At 39.8% G+C, this 21,709-nt stretch overlaps 1 protein-coding gene and 1 pseudogene across 7 annotated transcripts in view; one reads left to right on the top strand and one right to left on the bottom strand.

Moving 5' to 3' along the window:
- Positions 1-18,093, top strand: part of LOC137063129 (uncharacterized) — a 39,876-nt pseudogene extending 21,783 nt beyond the window's left edge.
- cadm2a (cell adhesion molecule 2a) overlaps positions 1-21,709 on the bottom strand; it is a 604,121-nt gene that overhangs the window by 215,290 nt on the left and 367,122 nt on the right. The gene's annotated exons all lie outside the window — the stretch shown is intronic.

The raw sequence follows: 21,709 nt of genomic DNA, 5'->3' as shown, positions 1-21,709 counted from the left end.
GCAGGTCTTGTTAGTTGCGCCGTATTGGCCCAACCGGACCTGGTTCCCAGAACTTACTCTCCTCGCGACAGCCCCTCCTTGGCCCATTCCCCTGAGGAAGGACCTTCTCTCTCAGGGACGGGGCACTCTATGGCACCCGCGTCCAGACCTCTGGAATCTTCATGTCTGGTCCCTGGACGGGACGCGGAGGTTCTAGATGGACTACCACAAGCAGTCGTAGATACCATCTCTTCAGCTAGAGCCCCCTCTACGAGGCGCCTCTATGTACTGAAGTGGAACCTGTTCGTTGAGTGGTGCTCTTCCCGCCGGGAAGACCCCCGAAGGTGTTCGATTGGTGTTGTGCTTTCCTTCCTGCAAGACGGGTTGGAGCGAAGGTTGTCTCCCTCCACCCTCAAAGTGTACGTCGCCGCAAAAGCGGCGTATCACGACGCAGTCGAAGGTAAGTCCGTGGGAAAGCACGACCTAATCGTCAGGTTCCTCAGAGGTGCGAGGAGACTAAATCCTCCTCGTCCATCCTCGATACCCTCTTGGGACTTAGCTCTAGTGCTCAGAGCACTTCACTGCCCTCCCTTCGAGCCTTTGGAGTCTATTGAGATTAAAATCCTGTCAATGAAGACAGTGCTCTTGACTGCATTGGCCTCTATCAAGAGGGTAGGGGACCTGCACGCACTTTCGGTCAGCGAATCGTGCCTAGAGTTCGGGCCTGGTAACTCTCACGTTGTCCTGAGACCCAGGCCCGGATACGTGCCCAAGGTTCCTACCACTCCCTTCCGGGACCATGTGGTGAACCTGCAAGCGCTGCCTTCGGAGGAGGCAGACCCAGCCCTGGCTTTGTTGTGTCCGGTCCGCGCTCTTCGCGCTTACATTGACCGGACCCAAAGCTTTCGGACCTCAGAGCAACTCTTCGTCTGTTACGGAGGCCAGCAGAAGGGAAAGGCTGTCTCCAAGCAGAGGTTAGCCCACTGGATAGTGGATGCTATAGTCTTGGCTTACCAGTCCCAAGACGTGCCTTGCCCGTTCGGTGTAAGAGCACACTCCACTAGGAGTGTTGCTTCTTCCTGGGCGCTGGCTCAAGGCGCCTCGCTGACAGACATTTGTAGAGCTGCGGGCTGGGCGACACCTAACACGTTTGCTAGGTTTTATAGCTTACGTGTAGAGCCGGTATCTTCCCGCGTCCTCGCCCCTGGTGGCCAGGAGCGCTAAGTGCCCGTTCTAAGTGTCGGCTTGCAACGCCACTCCCGCCCTCTGGGCCGGATACGTGCGTTTATTGTCTCCAGTTGTGTTCCCCGGGAAACCGGCTAACCCTGTCGAGCTCCTCCGTCACCCCATGCGGTGTCAGACGTTACGGACCGTCTGACGCTAGGCCTGCACCCGTATGCTTGTGGAACGTGGTTGTAGGCTGGGTTCCAAATGTAGCGGTTCCCTCACGGCAACCCCATATGTGTATTCGTCCACGGTATCAGCTACCCTTCAGGCTAGCCCCGTGTCTTTCCCTCGACAGAGCCCGCTCTGTCGTCTCTGGGCGTGTTCTTTCCCCCCTTCAATTAGGTTGGAACCACCCCAGAGACTGCCATATGTTGCACTACCCTGCCAGGTTAGTCCTTATGTGTATTCCGCCACCACTCCTTCCCTGAAGGACGTGGCCCCGCAGCGTACCTCTTCCGAGAGGGCACGCTTCCCAGCGGTCTATGGTCACTCTAAGTGGGTCTTGCAGAAACAGCAGTGACTGACCTCCCTGCTTGGAGCCCTGACTTCCGTACCATACTAGACGGGTTAGTGCGCTCAAGCAGGACGCTGGAAGGGTCAGCATCCTGGCGTTTTCCAAAGGGGATCCCAATTCGTCGGTTCAGTTCTGACGTACGTCGAACGTGACCGACTGAAAGGGAACGTCTCGGTTACGTATGTAACCCTCGTTCCCTGAAGGAGGGAACGGAGACGTACGTCCCGTCGCCAGGAGCTGTGCTTCAGCTAGGAGCCCAGTCACGTATTCGGCTCCTCAGTTGAAAAAAGCATTTGATCTACCATTCCACTTCCTATTAATACCCGCGCTGCGGGGCGGAGCGTGGAATGTGTGGATCACATGCCAATCTCCGATTGGCTCGTTTTTATACACTCGAAGTGGATAGGTCTCTGAGGGCAGATCCCAATTCGTCGGTTCAGTTCTGACGTACGTCTCCGTTCCCTCCTTCAGGGAACGAGGGTTACATACGTAACCGAGACGTTTTAAATGATTTCTTATACGACAATTCACCATGACGTCACAACAGTAATAAACGTTCTTCCGGGTGGCAAAAGCCAAAGCGTTCCTATGGCAACGCTAGTAAATTGCTTGGGATTCATGGATGGTAAATGGACTGCATTTATATAGCGCTTTTATCCAAAGCGCTTTACATTTTTGCCTCACATTCACCCATTCATACAACGATGGCGATGTCAGCCATGTAAGGCGCCATCCAGCTCGTCGGGAGCAGCTGGGGTTAGGTGTCTGGCTCATGGACACCTCGACACTTGGTCAGGTGGAACCGGGGATTGAACCACCAACCTTCTGGTTTGTAGACAACCTACATGAACCACTGAGCCACTGCCGCCACATAGCCTACAAGATTATTGAGGGACTGATTAAAGTATATTACAAAGTTTTAATTTAGACACTAAACAATCATATTAACTTGCCATTTTTGTACATTATATGACCCCTTTAAGATATTGCACTATTCCTGGTTGTGGAAGAACACAGTTGCTGCATAAGCTTCCTTCTCGTCCTAATATTAGGAATGAGTGGTTGAACTTGATTTTTAATGAAGTTCCAGCTCACGAGGGGAAGACATATTCACTTCAGTTCACTGCGGGATCGTTTGTAAACAAATCTCCGGTCGATGCTGGATTTGGATCGGACAGGAATGGTGCAACACACGTAAGGAAAACGTGATTTATCATAGACTGTAAAAAAAAATGGACGTAGTATCCGTGACGTCACCCATAGGATTCCGATAAGCCGCTCTGAAGCTTAAAGTATGGGTGAGCTGGGCGTTGCCATCTTGTGAGCAAGTCATCGCGTATAACTCCCAGATAACAGAAAATGGGCAAAAAGGCGGGATGTGGGCGGAGCTTAGGTGACGCAATGACTATAGACGGCAGATGAATGGATATCCACTTGTAACCACACCCTTAATTGAATTTACATTTAGGCATTTGGCAGACGCTTTTATCCAAAGCGACTTACATTGCATTTTTTAAGATACATTTTTTCAGTTCTTGCTTTCCCTGGGAATCGAACCCATGACCTTGGCTTTGCTAGCGCCACACTCTACTGTTTAAGCTACAGGAAAGCTGTAATTATGCAGAACTTTAAGGCTTTATATAATGTAAAAGAATGAGTTATAAAATAATTCACCCCCCTCACAGTTGTCATGAAGATCAAAATTAGCCTTATAGGCAAAAAACACAATTTGTACCAGGCTGTAAACATGTTTTTTCTCCTGTAAAGTTGGGCATTTTAACATGGGGCTCAATAAGATTTTGCTCCCTTCTGGAGCCTGTCCCTAGTGGCCAGTTGAGGAATTGCAGTTTACATTACTTCCGTATTGGTCTCAAGAGAGATCGCGGGAGGTTTCCGCTGGGTTTTTATATGTAATAGTACCGCATTGTTAGGGCCCAAGCCCTGAAAGGGCGCAGAGCCCTATTGTTCTTCTAAGGACAATTTTGTTTTTTCGACTATTCAGGCACTTTCGGGGCCCTTATCATGCTCGAAAACTCTTGAAACTTTGCACACACAACGGAATCTGCGGCCACCAGGCTTGGCAGGGGGGCTCAACAGCGCCCCTTTAATTGGGGTCTGAAAACTTGGTCCATATATCAAACACACTTGCACGTAGATGTACGAAACTCAGTACACATATAGATCTCATCGGGCCAAACAACTTTCGTGCTCTACGAAAGGAAAATGCATGCTCTGGAATTTAACATACTCCTCCTAGGCAATTGATCCGGTCAGTGCCAAACTGCAGAAATTAATGTACAGGTTTTCAGACTGTTTTGCAGGGCAAGTCAAATCGCCAGCAGATCAGTCTGGGTTTACCCAGTCTAGTTTATAAGTACATTTTATAATAAACATTATAATAAACTTCCATAAAATTTAGACACGCACCTTACTCTTACCTGACACTAATATTAAAATCATTGCTGCAGTTTCTGTGATTTGGCTCCATTTGTTAATTTTGTAATTAACATTTATTTTTTATTGGATGCCACAAATATTGAAATGAAAGCATGCTTAATTGCATAAGATTGTAAGTAGCTAAGGTAGGTCAAAAACACATGAAGAGAAGTGTTAGGATAATACAATATCACCATTCGGACGGTATTCTGCGCTCATTTGAAATTGACGTGACATCAATTAAATTTAATGAATCAATTTCTTGTCAGATGATCTCATAGATGTGACTGTTGTGGTTCATAGTCATAGCAGCACCAACTGCTGCAGTAAATGTGGTGAATTCAACTTCATCTGTAGGGCACTAACAATATAGTTTTGAATAATTAGTTTAATAATTGTGTTAATAAAAAATATAAAAGGACCTTGAATTAAATACTGGCCTTCTGGACTTACAAAATTTTGAGCTGCAAAAGATAACTTTGCACATATTTGAAAATTACCTATTATATCATATTACATTAGAATTCATCTATATTTAAATTACAACACGGGTGTGGCTTGTGTCATAGAGGCACCAGCTGCTGCGGTAAATGTGGAATATTTGAGCGATTTTAAAATACTCCTGTTTAAATGCATATTGCATGTCGTGCACAATTTGTCTGAAGCCACCGGCTTGGGCCCGTCATAGCTGCTCACAGCTTTAATCATAGATCATTTTGCTTATGTGTACGCGTCTAACAGAGCATAACTTTAGCACGCTGGACTCCTGCTGGACACGTATGGGCCAGGGCTCGCAAAGACTCTTATTCCGTTCTTGTTCTGCTATTCTCCCTCTCAAGTTGACATCTGAAGGGCAGTGTGCGCGCCGAACGTCTGTGTGCACGCGGTTCTCACTTATATTGTCCGATCATGCGGGCTATGTGTAATATAAAAATAATAGTCCAATCAGTAGCAGGTTGATGAAAAATAAAACATTGTGTTTGTTTGATTAAAACATTTACAAGCCCTGTGATCGAGATAATCATTCCTGTTGCCGATTCTCCCTCATTCTCTCCTCTCTCGTGTCACTGAACTGAAAGGGGAGCTTAAGCTCATTAAATATGCAAATATTATCCAATCCTAGCCGTCGGCGTTTACTTACAAATCTCCAGTGCTTGCACGCCCATCAAAACCCAGCGGTTTGTAGAGAGCCTCAAAACCAGTGTAGAAAATAGCCTATTACTTATTAGTTATGATGTTTTTGAATGTAAACACCACACAAACATCATTAGTTGACCTCAGACAACAGTTTAAAAAAATAAAAAAGCCAGTTCATGAGATCTTTAATAAAACAATGAATAATAAGTTCTGTCATCTATATCAAGGTATTTTTGTCTGGTATCGTATCAGTCATAATTTTGGTATTGTGTTAAATTATATGTTTTTAAGTAAAATAGCTGAAAATTATTTTGATAAATTAGTCGATAGATTAATCGATATAAAAATAGTCGTTAGTGGAAGCCCTATTAGAAAGCACAAGCAGGCATCAACCAGCAGACTGGTAGGCTGATAGACACTTGCATTCAAACGCTTCATGTGTATCTGTGCAAGTGCTCTTGTGAAAAGTGTCATTGATGTATATTTACAGCATATTTGTGAAACGCTGATCATTGTAGCCAATCACAAACATATTTGATGAGCGCGTGAGCACAATGACCAATCAGAGGTGTTTACGATTACAGCTCAGCATCGCTGAAAACATCACATTTTTTAAAATGTCAGTACCAATTTGGTATCGCAGTGAGGATTTTTGACAACACTTACACATACAAATTTGCATTTGCCTAATAAAAGCTGCTGGTCAACCACACTAAAAATGTCATGGCCTCAAGTTCACCAATCCCATTGTTGAATATTGTCACATTTGTGTTAACTTCCTATTTGTTGCAAGTTCCTTTTTGCATAAATACATGAAATATTACTGCATACACACAGACATCACGAGTAAAAAAATGCACCTCAGGAGAGATATTAGTTAGCTGTTTGACTTTGACATAGCTTTGTTTAATACTTCACATTTACGGTTCATAGTTAAAAAAGTTGTAGCCACTGCACTGGAAATGCCTGGGCTTGTGAATGATGGTATGGATAAAGGTTCGATGATGGATTCAGAAGACAGAATAGAGAAGGCAGTTGATATCTACATCAGCGCCGAGGCTGTAAGAGACATGAAACATAAGAAAAACACGGAGGACTTTAACACCGAAACAATGAAAACTAAAACACCACAACACACAGGTAAATGAGATTAACTACTTATACATTCACTCATAAAAGTTGATGTAAATTGTTTTAAATTAAAAAAGAAAAGAAAATAGACTATCATAATATCTGTCATCTTCAGGAAGTGATTCTGTGAGGAACAGAAGCTCCAGAGCAGCTGCAGTGTGTTTGGGGCTGCTGTGTGTTCTTCTGCTGACTGCAGTCATAGTGCTGTGTGTCCACATCCATACACTGAGCACAAACTACACTGAAGAGAGAGACCAGCTACGAATCAACATTACTAATCTTAAAGAAGAGAGAGATGAGCTAATAATAAATAAGAAAAACCTGACCAATGAGAGAGACCAGTTAATATTCAAGAACAAAAACTTGACAAATGAACTTCAGATTCGTGGTAAAGTTTCTTTAGTCTATGTAGTTATTTTCAATACAGCAGACATTTTAAAAGTTGGATTGTGATCTCAGTAACTTTCAGTTTACACAATCAATGAGTTTACTATCTGTTATAAGTTACAGACAGGTGAGTGTAAATGAGAATAAAAAGCTAATATCTGAACTTATTCTGTTAATAGATGGATGGACTTACTATCAGTCCAGTTTTTACTACAAATCAAATGAGAAGAAGAACTGGACTGAGAGCAGAAGATACTGTACAGCGAGAGGAGCAGATCTGATCATCATAAACAACCAAAAGGAACAAGTGAGAGAGAGATTGATGTGCATTTATGGTGTTCAGAAGCTAAATGAGAGATGGTCAGATGAAATGTGTATTGTCTGTTTATGATATAAATGTGGAACTGTTTCATCTGCTCAGGATTTTGTTAACAACATATCTAATAGTACTTCAGTCTGGATTGGTCTGACTGACCGTGATGTGGAGGACAGATGGAAATGGGTTGATGGCACCAACATGACCTATAGGTGAGAAATCACTGAACTGATTAATATCTAATAAATGATTCTCACAGTTAGTATGATATCACACAGAAATCATCACTGAACATCTGATGCTGATCTGTACTTTCAGCTTCTGGTGGTCTCAAGAGCCTAATGGAGGTTCATCACAGAACTGTGTTCTGGCTGTGGATCATGACCGAAACTGGCCAACTATATTGGGGTGGATTGATCATTTATGTAATATAGCTTTTCAATGGATCTGTGAGAAGAATATTTCCCAACTCATTCTGCCATAGGAACATCACACACCTTTTTTGAAACAAGTTTAACAGTACAAAGCGTCTGTAATAATTGATTTAATAATAATTGATTTTAATAATTGAATTAAGTGTTTCTTAAGCTTGTTCCTGTAGGAAATAGCTGATTTATTTAAACTAATAACTGGATTGCTCAATCATGACGTCATAAAAAGTGAAGCCACCATGCATATTGATATATGGTATTCCACCATGTTCAGGTATTCACTATTTCTGTATACAATACAAATATAATAATTGTGTTTAAATAATATAAAGTACACATCTGATCTTATATTTAATTTATTTTCATGTTAAACATCGGAACAGATTTTTATCTCTCAGTCTCTCAGTGCTTTTAAACGAGAAAATTCTATCAAATAAATTACATTTACTATAACATGTAAATAAATATGCATGGATTTATTTTATAGAAATATTACACAAACATATGGTAATTTATATCTATTTACAAAAGTATATGACATCAAGCTTAAAGGGTTACTTCAGCGATTAGCATATGGCTTTGTATCAGTAGAAACCCTGGAGTATATTCAAATGATCGTGCTCCCCCCTCATATCCCCGAGACAAGAGATTTACGCATTTTATTTCTGGAAAAAAAATTTGGCCAGAGGCTAAAGACTACAGCCAGCAGAGGCAGCCATTTCCGCATGTTTTCAACTCGTGAATGGGGGATGGAGATCACACTCACAGCTCAGCTCGCAGCCGTGGGCATTCATGGAAACGGAGCGGCTGGCGGAGCAAAGTGAGTGTTTGAACTTCTCAAATTAATTCCTATTAAAAATGAAGCTTCCAAAGGCATGAACTGAAAACACATCAGACTGAACATGCGCTGTAAACAACTGCTGCGAGCGTGGACGTGTTTACCTCAGCTCTCATCACGAGCTCATTCTGCTCATTGATCTGAATGTAATCTGACTCCTGCTCCGTTTGTGCTGACACTTCCTCAGCGGCTAAATCACATTATGTTCTCTAACTGATCTGATTTTATGAAAATGAACGCGGCCGCTGTGGGAAATTGAAAGTGATCCAGTAGCGGTGGCTTTAGGAGGGGCCTCGTAGGGCAGCAAAGTATTCTGGGAATTGTCATCTTTCATCACCATGAGACAAAAATAAAATTCTTTTTTCTGTCTTTTCTCAGTCTAGAAAGCACCAAATTCAAAAATAATTTCACATTTCTACTACATTAATGACGCAGTTTAAATACAGATTCATCTTCCCAGCGCTGAAGTACCTCTATTAAATTAAATTCCTCTTATATGACTGACTCAAGTTCCATCTGTTAATGTTGCAGTGTGTTCTGAATGAATGTATTTAGTCAGGCCATCCTTAAAAATATTTTGGTTTGCAGTAACAGTTAAAAAAAAGGTACGTAGGTCTATTTTTTTCTAGTTTCAATGTAAAAAAAGTACAATTTTGGTGATGGTGATTATGTAGGTATGAATTGAAATAAATTAGCATATCGTGATGTCACTGACTGGGTCTTCAACCCGTGTCTTTGGTCATATCATTGCAAACAATTTTGATGCAGGCAGACCACCAAAAAAATCAAATCTTTTTCAAAAACATGTTTATTGAATGAATTTTAGGTGCATTCATTAAGAACAGGTTCCAATCAGCAGCTAGCTGTCATTGTAAGCCCAACTCCATGTATTGCCTACTCCATGGTAATGTACATTAAAAGTTTTAAATAATGAGCGCTAGAGCTGGGCAAAAAAAAATAATCTATTTTTCAATTAATCGTTTTTTAAAATCTGGTCGTTTCAGAATCGATTCTCAAAGGCCACGAATCGATTTTTTTCAATATTTATTTCCACTAACATTGAACATAAGATTAACTTAAATCTAATTACTAGTCTTCTCCACTAGATGTCACCCATTTGCCTTGATGGTACATAGGAACAAGAGGCGCACGTCATTCATTCAGTGTTTAAACGGCAGCTTCCGGTGCGTTGTTGCCTTTTGTAATGCTTAGGTGAAATACTGTAATACTAAAAATCTGCGGAAACATTTGATGTGACACTACCCAGATGTTGGAAAACCCCCACAGAGCACACAACCGCTAAAAATAGATCACATAACTTACACGCGAATGCTTGCCTTGCATCATGATCAAACTTGAGCATTCACTTAAGCGCCTACATTAAACATTATAGACATATTCAAATCAACTGAGTCAACAGACAGTGCAGGACCAATAATTCAAGCATAATAGCTTATATTATAAACAGATTTCCTCAAATAAAAGTTAGCCCACATAAGTCAGCCCGTTAAGGTATTGTTGTCCGTTACCACGGAAACTACTTGTGTCCAGGAATTGAACGTGCTTCTCGTGTATGAAAAGTAAATGCACACATGATAGGCGGCAAAATCACAAGAAAAGCTTGACGTGTAATGTAAATTGCTGAAAATCATCCAATATCTTTTTTATGTTTTAGAATAAATATATCAAAATATCCATAAAGTTATTTTCAGATAAATTTTTTACAATAAAGTTGCATCAAAATTGTATTCTATTTAACAATTGAATGGATTTGAAATACAGAGATGGGTTCTGTTTTAATGTACCCAGGTGTACCTAAAATTAAAAAAAGAGTTTAATATACAGGTTTGTGGCTGTTCATTTCTTTTTAATTACCTACTTGTAAACTTATGTTCACTGTTCATTTTTATAAATACCTATATTATTTGTATTAAATATATATTCATTTGAGTTTGAGAATCAAAAATCGAATCGAAATCGAAAATAGAATCGATTTGAGAGCTTGTGAATCGAAATTGAATTGGAACATCTGAATCGATACCCAGCCCTAATGTGCACAAAAATGTAGGCTCAAGCTATTTCACTAGCATATCTCAAAATTCTCCATCTCATACACTACAGAAGTTAGCTTCTAACGTTAACATGAAGGCTAGTAGGTTAAGCATGCTAGCTTTAAATAAAAAAACCCTGCTCTTCTACTCAAGAATGCAATGACGGAAACACTTATAGGTTAGAAACACTGTTAAAGTATCCTTCTTTCACCTCAGAAACAATGCCAGATTTGTCCAATGTTCAATTTTTACTGTGGCAGAAAAGCTTATTAACACATTCATCTTTTCTCGCATTGATTATTGTAACTCCTTGCTGGCTGGAATTCCAAAGACAAATCTCAATAAATTACAGTTGGTTCAAAATTCCGCGGCACACATTTTAACTGGAACCAAATTTCGGATTGATTTTAAAGTTTTACTACTGATCTACAAAGCATTAAATAATTTGGCACCACAATATTTGACTGACCTTTTGACACCATACACCCCAGTTCGAAATCTTAGATCCACCAATGCTGGTCTTTTATCTGTCCCTGTAATCTATGGGGGATAGGGCTTTTTCAAATATTGCACCTAAACTCTGGAATTCCTTGCCTGTAGAGATATGAAATGCAAAATCGTTGCACATATTCAAATCCAGTTTAAAACATTCTTTTTTTAGGGAAGCTTTTATGTAATGTTATTTTGTTTTGTTTTTAGTTGTATTTTTTATTTCAGAATTTCTTATATAGTTATATTTTGTTGTGGTTTTTATGTTCTTATGTACAGCGCTTTGAGAAGCTGCTTTTAAAGGCTCTATATAAAATAAAGTTATTATTATTATTAAGAGCGAACAGCTGACTCATGACAGTGAATGAGAGTATGAGATAAAGCGAACACACAGGACATAGTGTGACATCCGTTAACCAATAGTTCGTACATACAACATACCTTGTATGTAAAACTTTGTTTGTATGTAGGCCTAGGCAATATATAGATTTACTAGGGATGCAACAATACAGTAAGTCCATGGTTCAATACATACCTCGGTTTTTAACCATGGTTTTAAGTTCAGTTTTTTTTTTTTTTTTTTTGCAATTCTATTTTTAGGTGACAGGAACAGAAAGAGGTTAAGGAGAAAATCTTTTTTTGCAATACTTTTTCTTTATTTTACTTAAAAGACTTGAAAACCCTCACTTAAACATGTACTTAAAAAAAACCTTGTATACATTCCTAGTGTATTGTATAATATAAACAGTGGCAGCTCTGAGATGTACATGTACATAAATTGAATGAATGTAGGCTAAAACTACATAGTCTTAAATATACATTGATTAAAAGCTACTGTATTACATTTTTTTACGGGTGACCTTTCTTTTTAAGGACAAGTGTTCATTAGGCTGCGCGGCTGTCAATACAAGACATGCTCACATCTCATATACAGATGCACGCGATTTTACTTTCACTTTAAACATAACCGACTGTGTTTGTCAGGAAAATAAGTATTTAAACACCCTGCTATTTTGCATGATTATGTTCTCCCACTTAGAAATTATTGAGCGGTCTGAAATTGTCATCGTAGGTGCATGTCCACTGTGAGAGAAATAATGTAAAAAAAAAAAAAAAAAAATACAGAAATCACAATGTATGATTTTTTAAACGATGTATTTGTATGATATATCTGCAAACAAGTATTTGAGCACCTGATAAAACACACACCGCAGGAGGGATTTTGACCCACTCATCCACACTTCTCTAGATCAGTCAGGTTTCTGGCCTGTCGCTGAGAAACACAGAGTTTGAGTTCCCTCCAAAGATTCTCTATTGGGTTTAGGTCTGGAGACTGGCTAGGCCACGCCAGAACCTTGATATGCTTCTTACAGATCCACTCCTTGGTTATCCTGGCTGTGTGCTTTAGGTCATTGTCATGTTGGAAGACCCAGTCTCGACCCATCTTCAATGCTTCAACTGAGTGAAGCAGGTTGTTTCCCAAAATCTCACAATGCATGGCCCCGGTCATCCTCTCCTTAATACAGTGCAGTCGTCCTGTCCCATGTGCAGAAAAACACCCCAAAGCATGATGCTACCACCCCCATTCCTCACAGTAGGGATGGTGTTCTTGGGATGGTACTAATCATTCTTCTTCCTCCAAACACGTTTAGTGGAATTATGACCAAAAAGTTATATTTTGGTCTCATCTGACAGGCCTGGACATGTGCTGGTTTAAGCAGGGGAACCTTCCATGCCATGCATTTCAAACCATGACGTCTTAGTGTATTACAACAGTAACTCTTTTCAGGTCATTGGCCAGCTCCTCCCGTGTAGTTCTGGGCTGATTTCTCACCCATCTTAGGATCATTGAGCCCCCTAGAGATCTTGCATGGAGCCCCAGTCCGAGGGAGATTGCCAGTCATGTTTAGCTTCTTCCATTTTCTAATGATTGCTCCAACAGTGGACCTTTTTTCACAAAGCTGCTTGGCAAATTCCCCATAGCCCTTTCCAGCCTTGTGGAGGTGTACAATTTTGTCTCTAGTTTCTTTGGACAGCTCTTTGCTCTTGGCCATGTTAGTAGTTTGATTCTTACTGATTGTATGGGGTGGACAGGTGTCTTTATGCAGCTAACGACCTCAAACAGGTGCATCTAATTTAGGATAATAAATGGAGTGGAGGTGGACATTTTAAAGGCAGACTAACAGGTCTTTGAGGGTCAGAATTCAAGCTGATAGACAGGTGTTCAAATAATTATTTGCAGCTGTATCATACAAATAAATAGTTAAAAAATCATATATTGTGATTTCTTTTTTTATCTTTTCTTTTTTAGATTATGTCTCTGACAGTGGACATACACCTATGATGACAATTTCAGAGCCCTCCGTGATTTCCAAGTGGGTGAACTTGCAAAATAGCAAGCTGTTCAAATACTTATTTTCCTCACTGTATGTGTGTATTTGACAGTATTAGCGCAGTAAGACTACTTAGTCCAGTTAGTGCGGGCGCTCAACCCAAAACAGTAAATAAGCATGCAAATTAAATGTTTAACTGGAAAGGCTTTAAAACGCATGCAAATAATGAAACTTTGTGAATAACTATAGTGTTCTGTGAGTATAACTCTTTGACACCAGCCTTTCAAGCGTGGCTAAACACCACCTAACTTTAGTGCATATGATTACGCGCTGATATGAGCAAATTTCCAATCATATACACTAAAGTTAGGGGGTGTTTAGCCACGCTTGACAGGCTGGTGTCTATAGACTCACAGGCTCACGGTCTTAACGCAAATTTACAAGTCAGTCAGACTAAAAGCAAAAAAAAAAAAAAAAAAAATGAGTCGGTCCTAAATTGACCGGGTCGGTTGGGTTACAGCAAACAAGAATATTTTTAAGGATGGCCTCAGGTGAAGAGAAAAACAACAACTGATTTAACATAAATAAAGTAGGCCTACTTTACAAACACACACATTCCCTGATAAACATTAGTGCTAGTTCACCTCAAAAATGCATAAAGAGAACTATCCGTTTAATGGAAGTGTATGTAAGATTGCGGCCAAAACTGGTACTGCAAGTGTATCCCCTCTCCCCTCCCCCTGACTCAAGGTTGCCAGATATGCTGGCAACAAAGAAGCTCATACAGGTTTTGAACAACATGAGGGTAAATGACAGAATTTTCATTTTTGGTGAACTATCCCTTTAAGAAGACCTGAGTGGCTTGGATGAGAAACTTTGCAATAATTACAGCATCAATGGATATCTTGGGTCACACCCTGTAGGAGAAAGAAAGGGAATAATTAATTTAAAAAAAATCAAATTATGCTCTTTAAACATTTTATCTATATTAAGAATGTACTTGCATGTGTGAGTAAACTAAAGTTGCAAACTGAAGTAGTTTTTTTAACCCTATATTGTAACATACATGGCTTTCTTTCTCTTGCTGTTTATAATTCATCCCACTTGAAAACAAGCGCCATTTTATCATAGTATTCGTGGTTATTTCGTTCTCTTAACTTTAAGGGACAATTTCACAAGTTGGAACACGAAAAATCACGTTCAATACAACCACATAACCCTCATTAGTGGCCTACATTAGACGTATGACATGTTTCAGTAAATTTGCTCATATACAAATCAACACCTTGTCCTATAGCTAATGAGAGAGACGTTAGTTTCATATGAGCATTAATTCGGTGACGACTCTGACCAGTGAACTTGACAGACATCACTTAAATAGCTAACGTCAATCCCTATTTCCCTTGGATGAATTTACTTCTAACTTACTTCACTTACGTTGAAGCTTTCTAACGTTAAATATCCACACAAGCCTAATATGTTCGACACATTTGTCTGCAATTTAATCATTACCACTTACCTGACGCGTGAACTTCCCCCTCAAAATCGCTGCTGCTGTCTCCTGGTGAAACCCGCGAACTGCGCAGTCCTTTGATCTGTAACAATCCTTCCACAAATACTGATCCTTCCGCGATATCAAACAAGCAATATAGATCCTTCCGCATGATATTGGAGAAGTCAGACGAGCTCTTGTAAGTATTCATTAAAATTAGACAGATTAAATGCAACAAACTAGCTACATGTGTTCATGAATTATATATTTTTTTAAATATGTAATAGAAGTGTTGTAGGATCCATCTTCTTATCATAATGCAGATACTATCATTAAAAAAACACGGAAAATACTTCTAATTTCACAAATGTTGTTCTGATAGGCTATTACCAAATGTTTCTTACAGCCCATTTCAACAGCACAAACAAAAATCTATTTACTATAGTAAACTATTGTGTGTAAAATATTGTTTTGGCCTTAATATCCTACTTTTATAAAATATTGACTGGATTCGCGTTTTTTAGTCCAGTCAACATTTGCAATTCTAAATGTTAACTGGATTTGAAAATATTAATTAATTTAATTAAATTGAATTCATTTAAATATTAATTAAATATATTTGTGCAGACTTAATATAATGTCTTCTTAACTAAGCACAAGTAAGAAAACTTGTTCAACATATATTTTTTTGCTCTTCCAACACTTTATTAATTGGCGTTTTTAGAGTGTACCTCAACAAATTTGGCCCAAAAGTTACTGAGTAGATACATATTTTAAGTCCACCTCCTTGAAAATCATCAAATAACTCAATTATTAAAGAGCGTATAAATGCAGCCACTGCTAAAACATAAAATGATAAGCGGTCTGGACTTTTGATGAACCAGCAAAAATCAAAACATTTTAAACCTGCAATAGTTTTCCAATAATACTCACTGGCAAAATGAACAAGCACAGATGAATTTAAACAAAGACACTGAATGATTATGTCTGTATTTAAATCCCATTAAAATGAACCCAGTGAGCTGAAGTTCCTTTGTGCATAAATAATTGAAACATTTCCATAAAACTGTTCCTATTGCATAAATACTGGCCATACAAACACAGATGAGAACACTCCAAGAGAGTAAACTAGTTCTAGCATCCTGCATCACTGAAACTGTCTGAAAGTGTAAATGAAAATATAGAATGGAGTATGACCTGCACATAAATGAACCAACCACTGATGGGATCTATGAAAATAATGACGATACTGAAGATACGATTGGAAAAGAGATCACAGACTCAACTCAAGGAAAATCATCTGAATTCACAGGTACTGAGATTAATAATTCACTTAGTTTGCTTGTTTTCAGTTAATGTGAACTGAGTTAAGTGCAAATAAAGAGAATAACATGATGTTTGTTAATCTTCAGAAAGTGATTCTGTGAGGAACAGAAGCTCCAGAGCAGCTGCAGTGTGTTTGGGGCTGCTGTGTGTTCTTCTGCTGACTGCAGTCATAGTGCTGTGTGTCATGTTCACTCAAGAGAGACAACAGCTCATATCCAAGAATGAAAACCTGACCAATGAGAGAGTCCAGCTAATATCCAAAAATGAAAACTTGACCAATGAGAGAGTCCAGCTAAAAGTAGAGAAAAATGATCTTCAGATGAGTCTTGGTAAAATGGGTGAGTTTATTTTGCCATGTTAGTAGTTGTTATATTGCATATATGCAATTATATAATATGATCTGTTAGTATTTAAAGGTATTTGTAGTAAAGTGTAATTCTAGTGCACAGAATGAGCAGTTTCTACAAAATACAATAACATGTAAAACTTTATTCTTTTAGTATAACTGAAACATTCATGAAAGTCACGTGTGATTTTAAGTGTGTAGGTACATTCCTTTAGCCTGACGTGGTCATACTCAATTCTAGTAAGAATATGAGTCTGAAACTGCTACATTGGGCTGAGATTGAGGCGTGTTTCAACCGAACCAGGAAAGACCTCAATTGGATAGACCTACAACCAATCAGAGCAACGAAGCGATGTTAACAGAGCTCAACTAGCCTAGAAATCTAGACGCACCCTAGCGGCAGCAAATTTAATCTGCCCGCAAGTGTCGTCTAGGAACTCTCAATACCCTTCTGAGCTGTATTCCTCACAATCTGGACGGGCCACATCGTGTCTAGAGTCGGCGGGCGGGGCCATAATGACGACGGCCGAGTTGCTTTTGCGTGCTTCTAGTAAACACAGAAACTGGCGAACGGCGGCGGTCTTTCGAATCAGCTTTGACCGCGACTCTGGAAGACTTGGAGTTAAGCTTTTCTCTGAGAAAAGAACAAAGAACGGCACTGAAGTCATTCTTAAAAAGGGAAGATGTGTTCGGAGTTTAGCCGACCGGATACGGCGAATGTTTAATCTGTCAGCGAGCTCTGCTTCACCTTTGTTGCTCGCGCTATCCTATCGCATGCAGAGGGAGTTTGAAAGACAACCGTTTATCCCGCCCCCTCGGATTGAGCCCTGTCAATGGTGAGTTTCCAGACCAAACATCTTGATGTGGGTCTGGCTTGTCAGGCTAGAGCTCAACTACACTGTGTTGCCAAGTCTGCATTTTTTCCGTGGGTTGAAACGACTATTATGTGATATATAGACCCTTGAGTGCGATTTTTACCTGGTTAGTATATATTTATCTGGTTGTGTTAACAGATGGATGGATTCACTATAAATTCAGTCTTTACTTCATTTCCTCTGAGAAGAAGAGCTGGACTGAGAGCAGAAGATACTGTACAGAGAGAGGAGCAGATCTGACCATCATAAACAACCAAGAGGAACAAGTGAGTGTGTGTGTGTGTGTGTGTGTGTGTGTGTGTGTGTGTGTGTGTGTGTAGTCTGGAATGTGTATGTTATCACTATGATATAATTGTTTAAAATGACTCCTCAGGATTTTGTTAAGAACATATCTGATGGTACTTTCGTCTGGATTGGTCTGACTGACAGTGATGTGGAGGGCAGATGGAAATGGGTTGATGGCAGCTCACTGACCTCTGGGTGAGAAATCACTGAACTGATTAATACCTAATAAATGATTCTCACAGTTAGTATGATATCACACAGAAATCATCACTGAACATCTAATGCTGATCTGTAGTTTCAGCTTCTGGGCGTCTTCAGAGCCTAATAGCAACGGTGATGAAGACTGTGCTTTGACTCAACTAACTGGATGGGCTGATTATCCATGTAATGACGGTTTTAGCTGGATCTGTGAGAAGACTATTTTTAAATGACTTGTTATAAAAACATTAAAATATAATTCAATAGTTATAAATAAAATGTTAATTAAATATTAATGTAATGCATAAATAGTGTATACACATCTAGTGTTGTGTTTTGTCATTTTCCCAGATTTTATCCATGTCACTTTTATTGTTATTCTATGGAAGCCCTAAACAGCCATGGATAATATAATATTTTTTTCTTCTTCTCGATTTCTCGTGATCGCGAGATAACAAAAGTTATTTTCTTTGTGATTATGACTTAATCTTCTCTTACACAACTGCGACAACAGGTGGCAGTATAGAACCAAATAACTGATGGGGTGCGGTAGCCTATCCACCTTACTGTGGACAACTCCAGCGAATATTTAAGTTTATCTTGATCGTTATATCTTTGTGAGTACAGTCTATAGGGAAAAAAACGAACAGGATTGGTCCTTGCAACACAGAGTTATTACAGTTAATGCCGAGAGCCCCCCGAACGTGTCCGAAAAAAGCGGATTTCGATTCTGTACTGCTGAACCGAGAACCGCTGCATGTTCAGTTAGACACACATGCTCAGTATCAGCTGCTCATGAGTTCATCAATTCTCTCAGCAAAACATGTCTCAGTTCAGTGAACTGTTGGAGTTACAACATATAATTCAAGACACTAGTTTATTTCTATTCTGAGGGACTATCACTCATGTCAGAAAGTGAGCAACTAAAGTAAATTGTGGGATCAGCGCTGATTTGAGATGCGAACCGCTTAGAGCGATTCAGTCCGATCTGGCGAACTAGAGTGATGATCTGATCGGGCTCACAAGTGAAGAAGAAATGGTTTGCGTTTGTGCCTTTCCAAATTGTGGCAACAGAATGCGAAAATTTGCAACGAACGCTTTGACAAGGATGACTAACTTACGACAGACACAACACAGCCGGGCCGGTTGAAGAAAAATGCCATTCCGTGGTTGAAGACAGGTGCAACTGTGGAGGTAATGCAAACTTTATTTACCCTTCCATTTGGGCACACATGGCTTAAGGAAAGATGTGCAGTAATAAAATAATCATGCTTTACAAACACGACACTCTATCCAACTGGACTATTTGCCTTTTTTCCGGCTACAACTGCGTTCCCATGGGACGACTGCGCGAGTTACAGCTAGCCGTCTAACACACTGTTTAGGTGAATTTAAACAGTGGCTAAGTGGGTAAACGCATCTCGTTGTCATGTAAGGGACCTGTTCATGTAGTTTTAATTGCATTTTGTGTCTGTTAAGAGGCAAAAAGACACCCTTTACGTTTATGCCCCATAGCTGCCGTTTTAACTGTAACAGCTACATGTTGCAAGCACCAATCCGGTTAGTTTTTTCTTCTTCTATAGACTGTACTCACAAAGTTATAACAATCAAGATAAACTTAAAAATTCCCCGGAGTTGTCCTTTAAGGCTGATTTATACTTCTGCATCAGACCTGCGCCATGTAGACCATGGGCTGCGAGTCGATTTTAATTTATACTTCTGTGTCCTTGTCCGTGTCTACGTCTTGAACCCGGGTCGGGGACCTAGTAACATTGCAGAATTCGACCCGGGACGAGAGCTGTGTGAACAAAAGCCAAAACTAATGCCACAACGTGTACGTAGTTATCGTGCGACTCCTAGAGCTTGTTTTTTCAATAATACAACCCTGCAGTGCCAGAAGAGCTAGTCTGTGTTTTAAACGCAGAGTGTGTTCGTATACAAAAGAAACTAAAATTAAACAAGCAGAAATGTGCGCAAACTGGACACAAGTCGAGACCACAGAGCTCCTTACTATCCGCGCTGAAGCTGAGATCGCTCGCCATTATACGTCACATCTGGATGTCACGTGTCAACTCGACCCGGGACCATTAAGCGTTGTATGTGAAAGCGCACATATTACGGTATTTCGTTGGCAGTGTGAATGGACCAAATATAGTGGCCCAGGAACAAATGCCGGGTCGCATTATCCGTGTATTTGCCGGAATCGCAGTGTGAAAGGTGCTATGCAGAGGGTACCCCTGTGTGATGGCGTTCCGAAGGTTCCAAAAATATGACTTTTCTACTTGCACTCGTCTCAATGAATGTGATGCCTGCGTCTTCCGAATTTGATGTCTACTTATGCCTCATGGATAGTTTCAGTACATTCCACACAATTCATTCTTTATTATTTTTTTCCACTGATCTTCAATTATGTTGTATTAGTCCAAATTAGGGCTGAACGATATGGACAAAATTTCATATCTCTATTTTCATGCCAGATATCTCGATATCGATACAATACGATATGACTACGTGTTCGGTGAAAACCAAGCATTTCTCAGAAAAAAAAAATAATAATAATAATTAAGCCTACATTTCAAAAATTTCTGCCAGAAAATGTATTGTTTTTAAGCCTTTCGCACGTACGATCACACGTGTAATCAGTCTAGGCTGGTCCCTGGAGCGAATGATCAAGTGCATCACATGATCAACTGCTAAATCCAAATGTTGAATTTAGCCAGAGACAGGCGCGCTCAGAGCTGTCATATACCACAACTTTTCAGTGTTTTCAACCACAAATCGTTTATTTTAGTTTTCAAACATATAAATTCACATAAGTACTAAAAAAAACAATACATTTAGAGTTTGTAAAATACACACTGATGTCTATGGAAGAGGTAATAATAATCCTTTTCATTATAATTTGACACGTTTTATTCATATCAGATACACACATTGTGTAAGTAACTTCAATGTTTACTCTATTCTATTCCCAGTTCACCAGCCACTTACTTTTAAGTATTTCGGGAGAAATGGATGGATTCACATGTTGTAAACAGAGGTTGCAAATCCAACAGATCTGATTCTCTGAACTGCGTCTGCGGTAGGGATGCGCGATATACCGGTACTGGAAAAATACCGGTATATGTTTTATTTAAAACGGTACGATATCATGATTTGGCACATTTCGGTATATGCTGCTGTTCCGAAGTTCACCACTAGATGGCAGCGCGCTACCCCAACTGACCCGAAACAACCGGCAAATGTGACAACAACATAGACGGGCAAAATGGATAAAGCAGTCGAATCTCACTCAAGATGCCCAAAACGAATGAATAAAGAGAGGAGTAGAAGTGACATTTGTAATGACTTTGCTTATAAAACTGATGAAGAACCATCAAACCTAGCCAAGAAGCATCTGTCACTATCCTGACTTTAGGACTTCTTAAGAGATCGACAGGTCAGTGGATCATTCAAACCATCTCATTTAGACATTTTTGTTTTTTTAACACTGATCAACGCACACACACAGCCTAACATAAGATCAAATATCACAATCTCCAATCTTCGTTTCAACCAATGACATTTAGATCTCATTATATTTGCACGCGTACTATTGCACTATTTACATCCGCGTTAGACACAACCGACTGTGTTTATGTGAATACTCACTAAAGACGGACATTTGTACATAATTCTGTGCATTTGACTGTTTAAGGAAACTTAATGTGTAATGTGCGAGCGTGACTAAGTGACAGGCGTGTGTGTGTGTGTGTGTGTGTGTCGTATGAGCTCATATCTCCTGTAACTGTTATTACGAAATGCTATAAAATCTCTTGCGTGTTCAAATGATTTCCGTTATCCGTCCCGAGACGAGCGTGAAATGTTGAATCGGATTATGCAGATTGCTTAAGTGTAGTGCGATGTCTTTTGAAACCA

This window comes from Pseudorasbora parva, chromosome 23, assembly GCF_024679245.1.
Source record: "Pseudorasbora parva isolate DD20220531a chromosome 23, ASM2467924v1, whole genome shotgun sequence".
NCBI classification, from domain to species: domain Eukaryota; kingdom Metazoa; phylum Chordata; class Actinopteri; order Cypriniformes; family Gobionidae; genus Pseudorasbora; species Pseudorasbora parva.
Note: the sequence above shows the minus strand (reverse complement) of the source record. Positions and strands in the feature narration are given on the sequence as shown.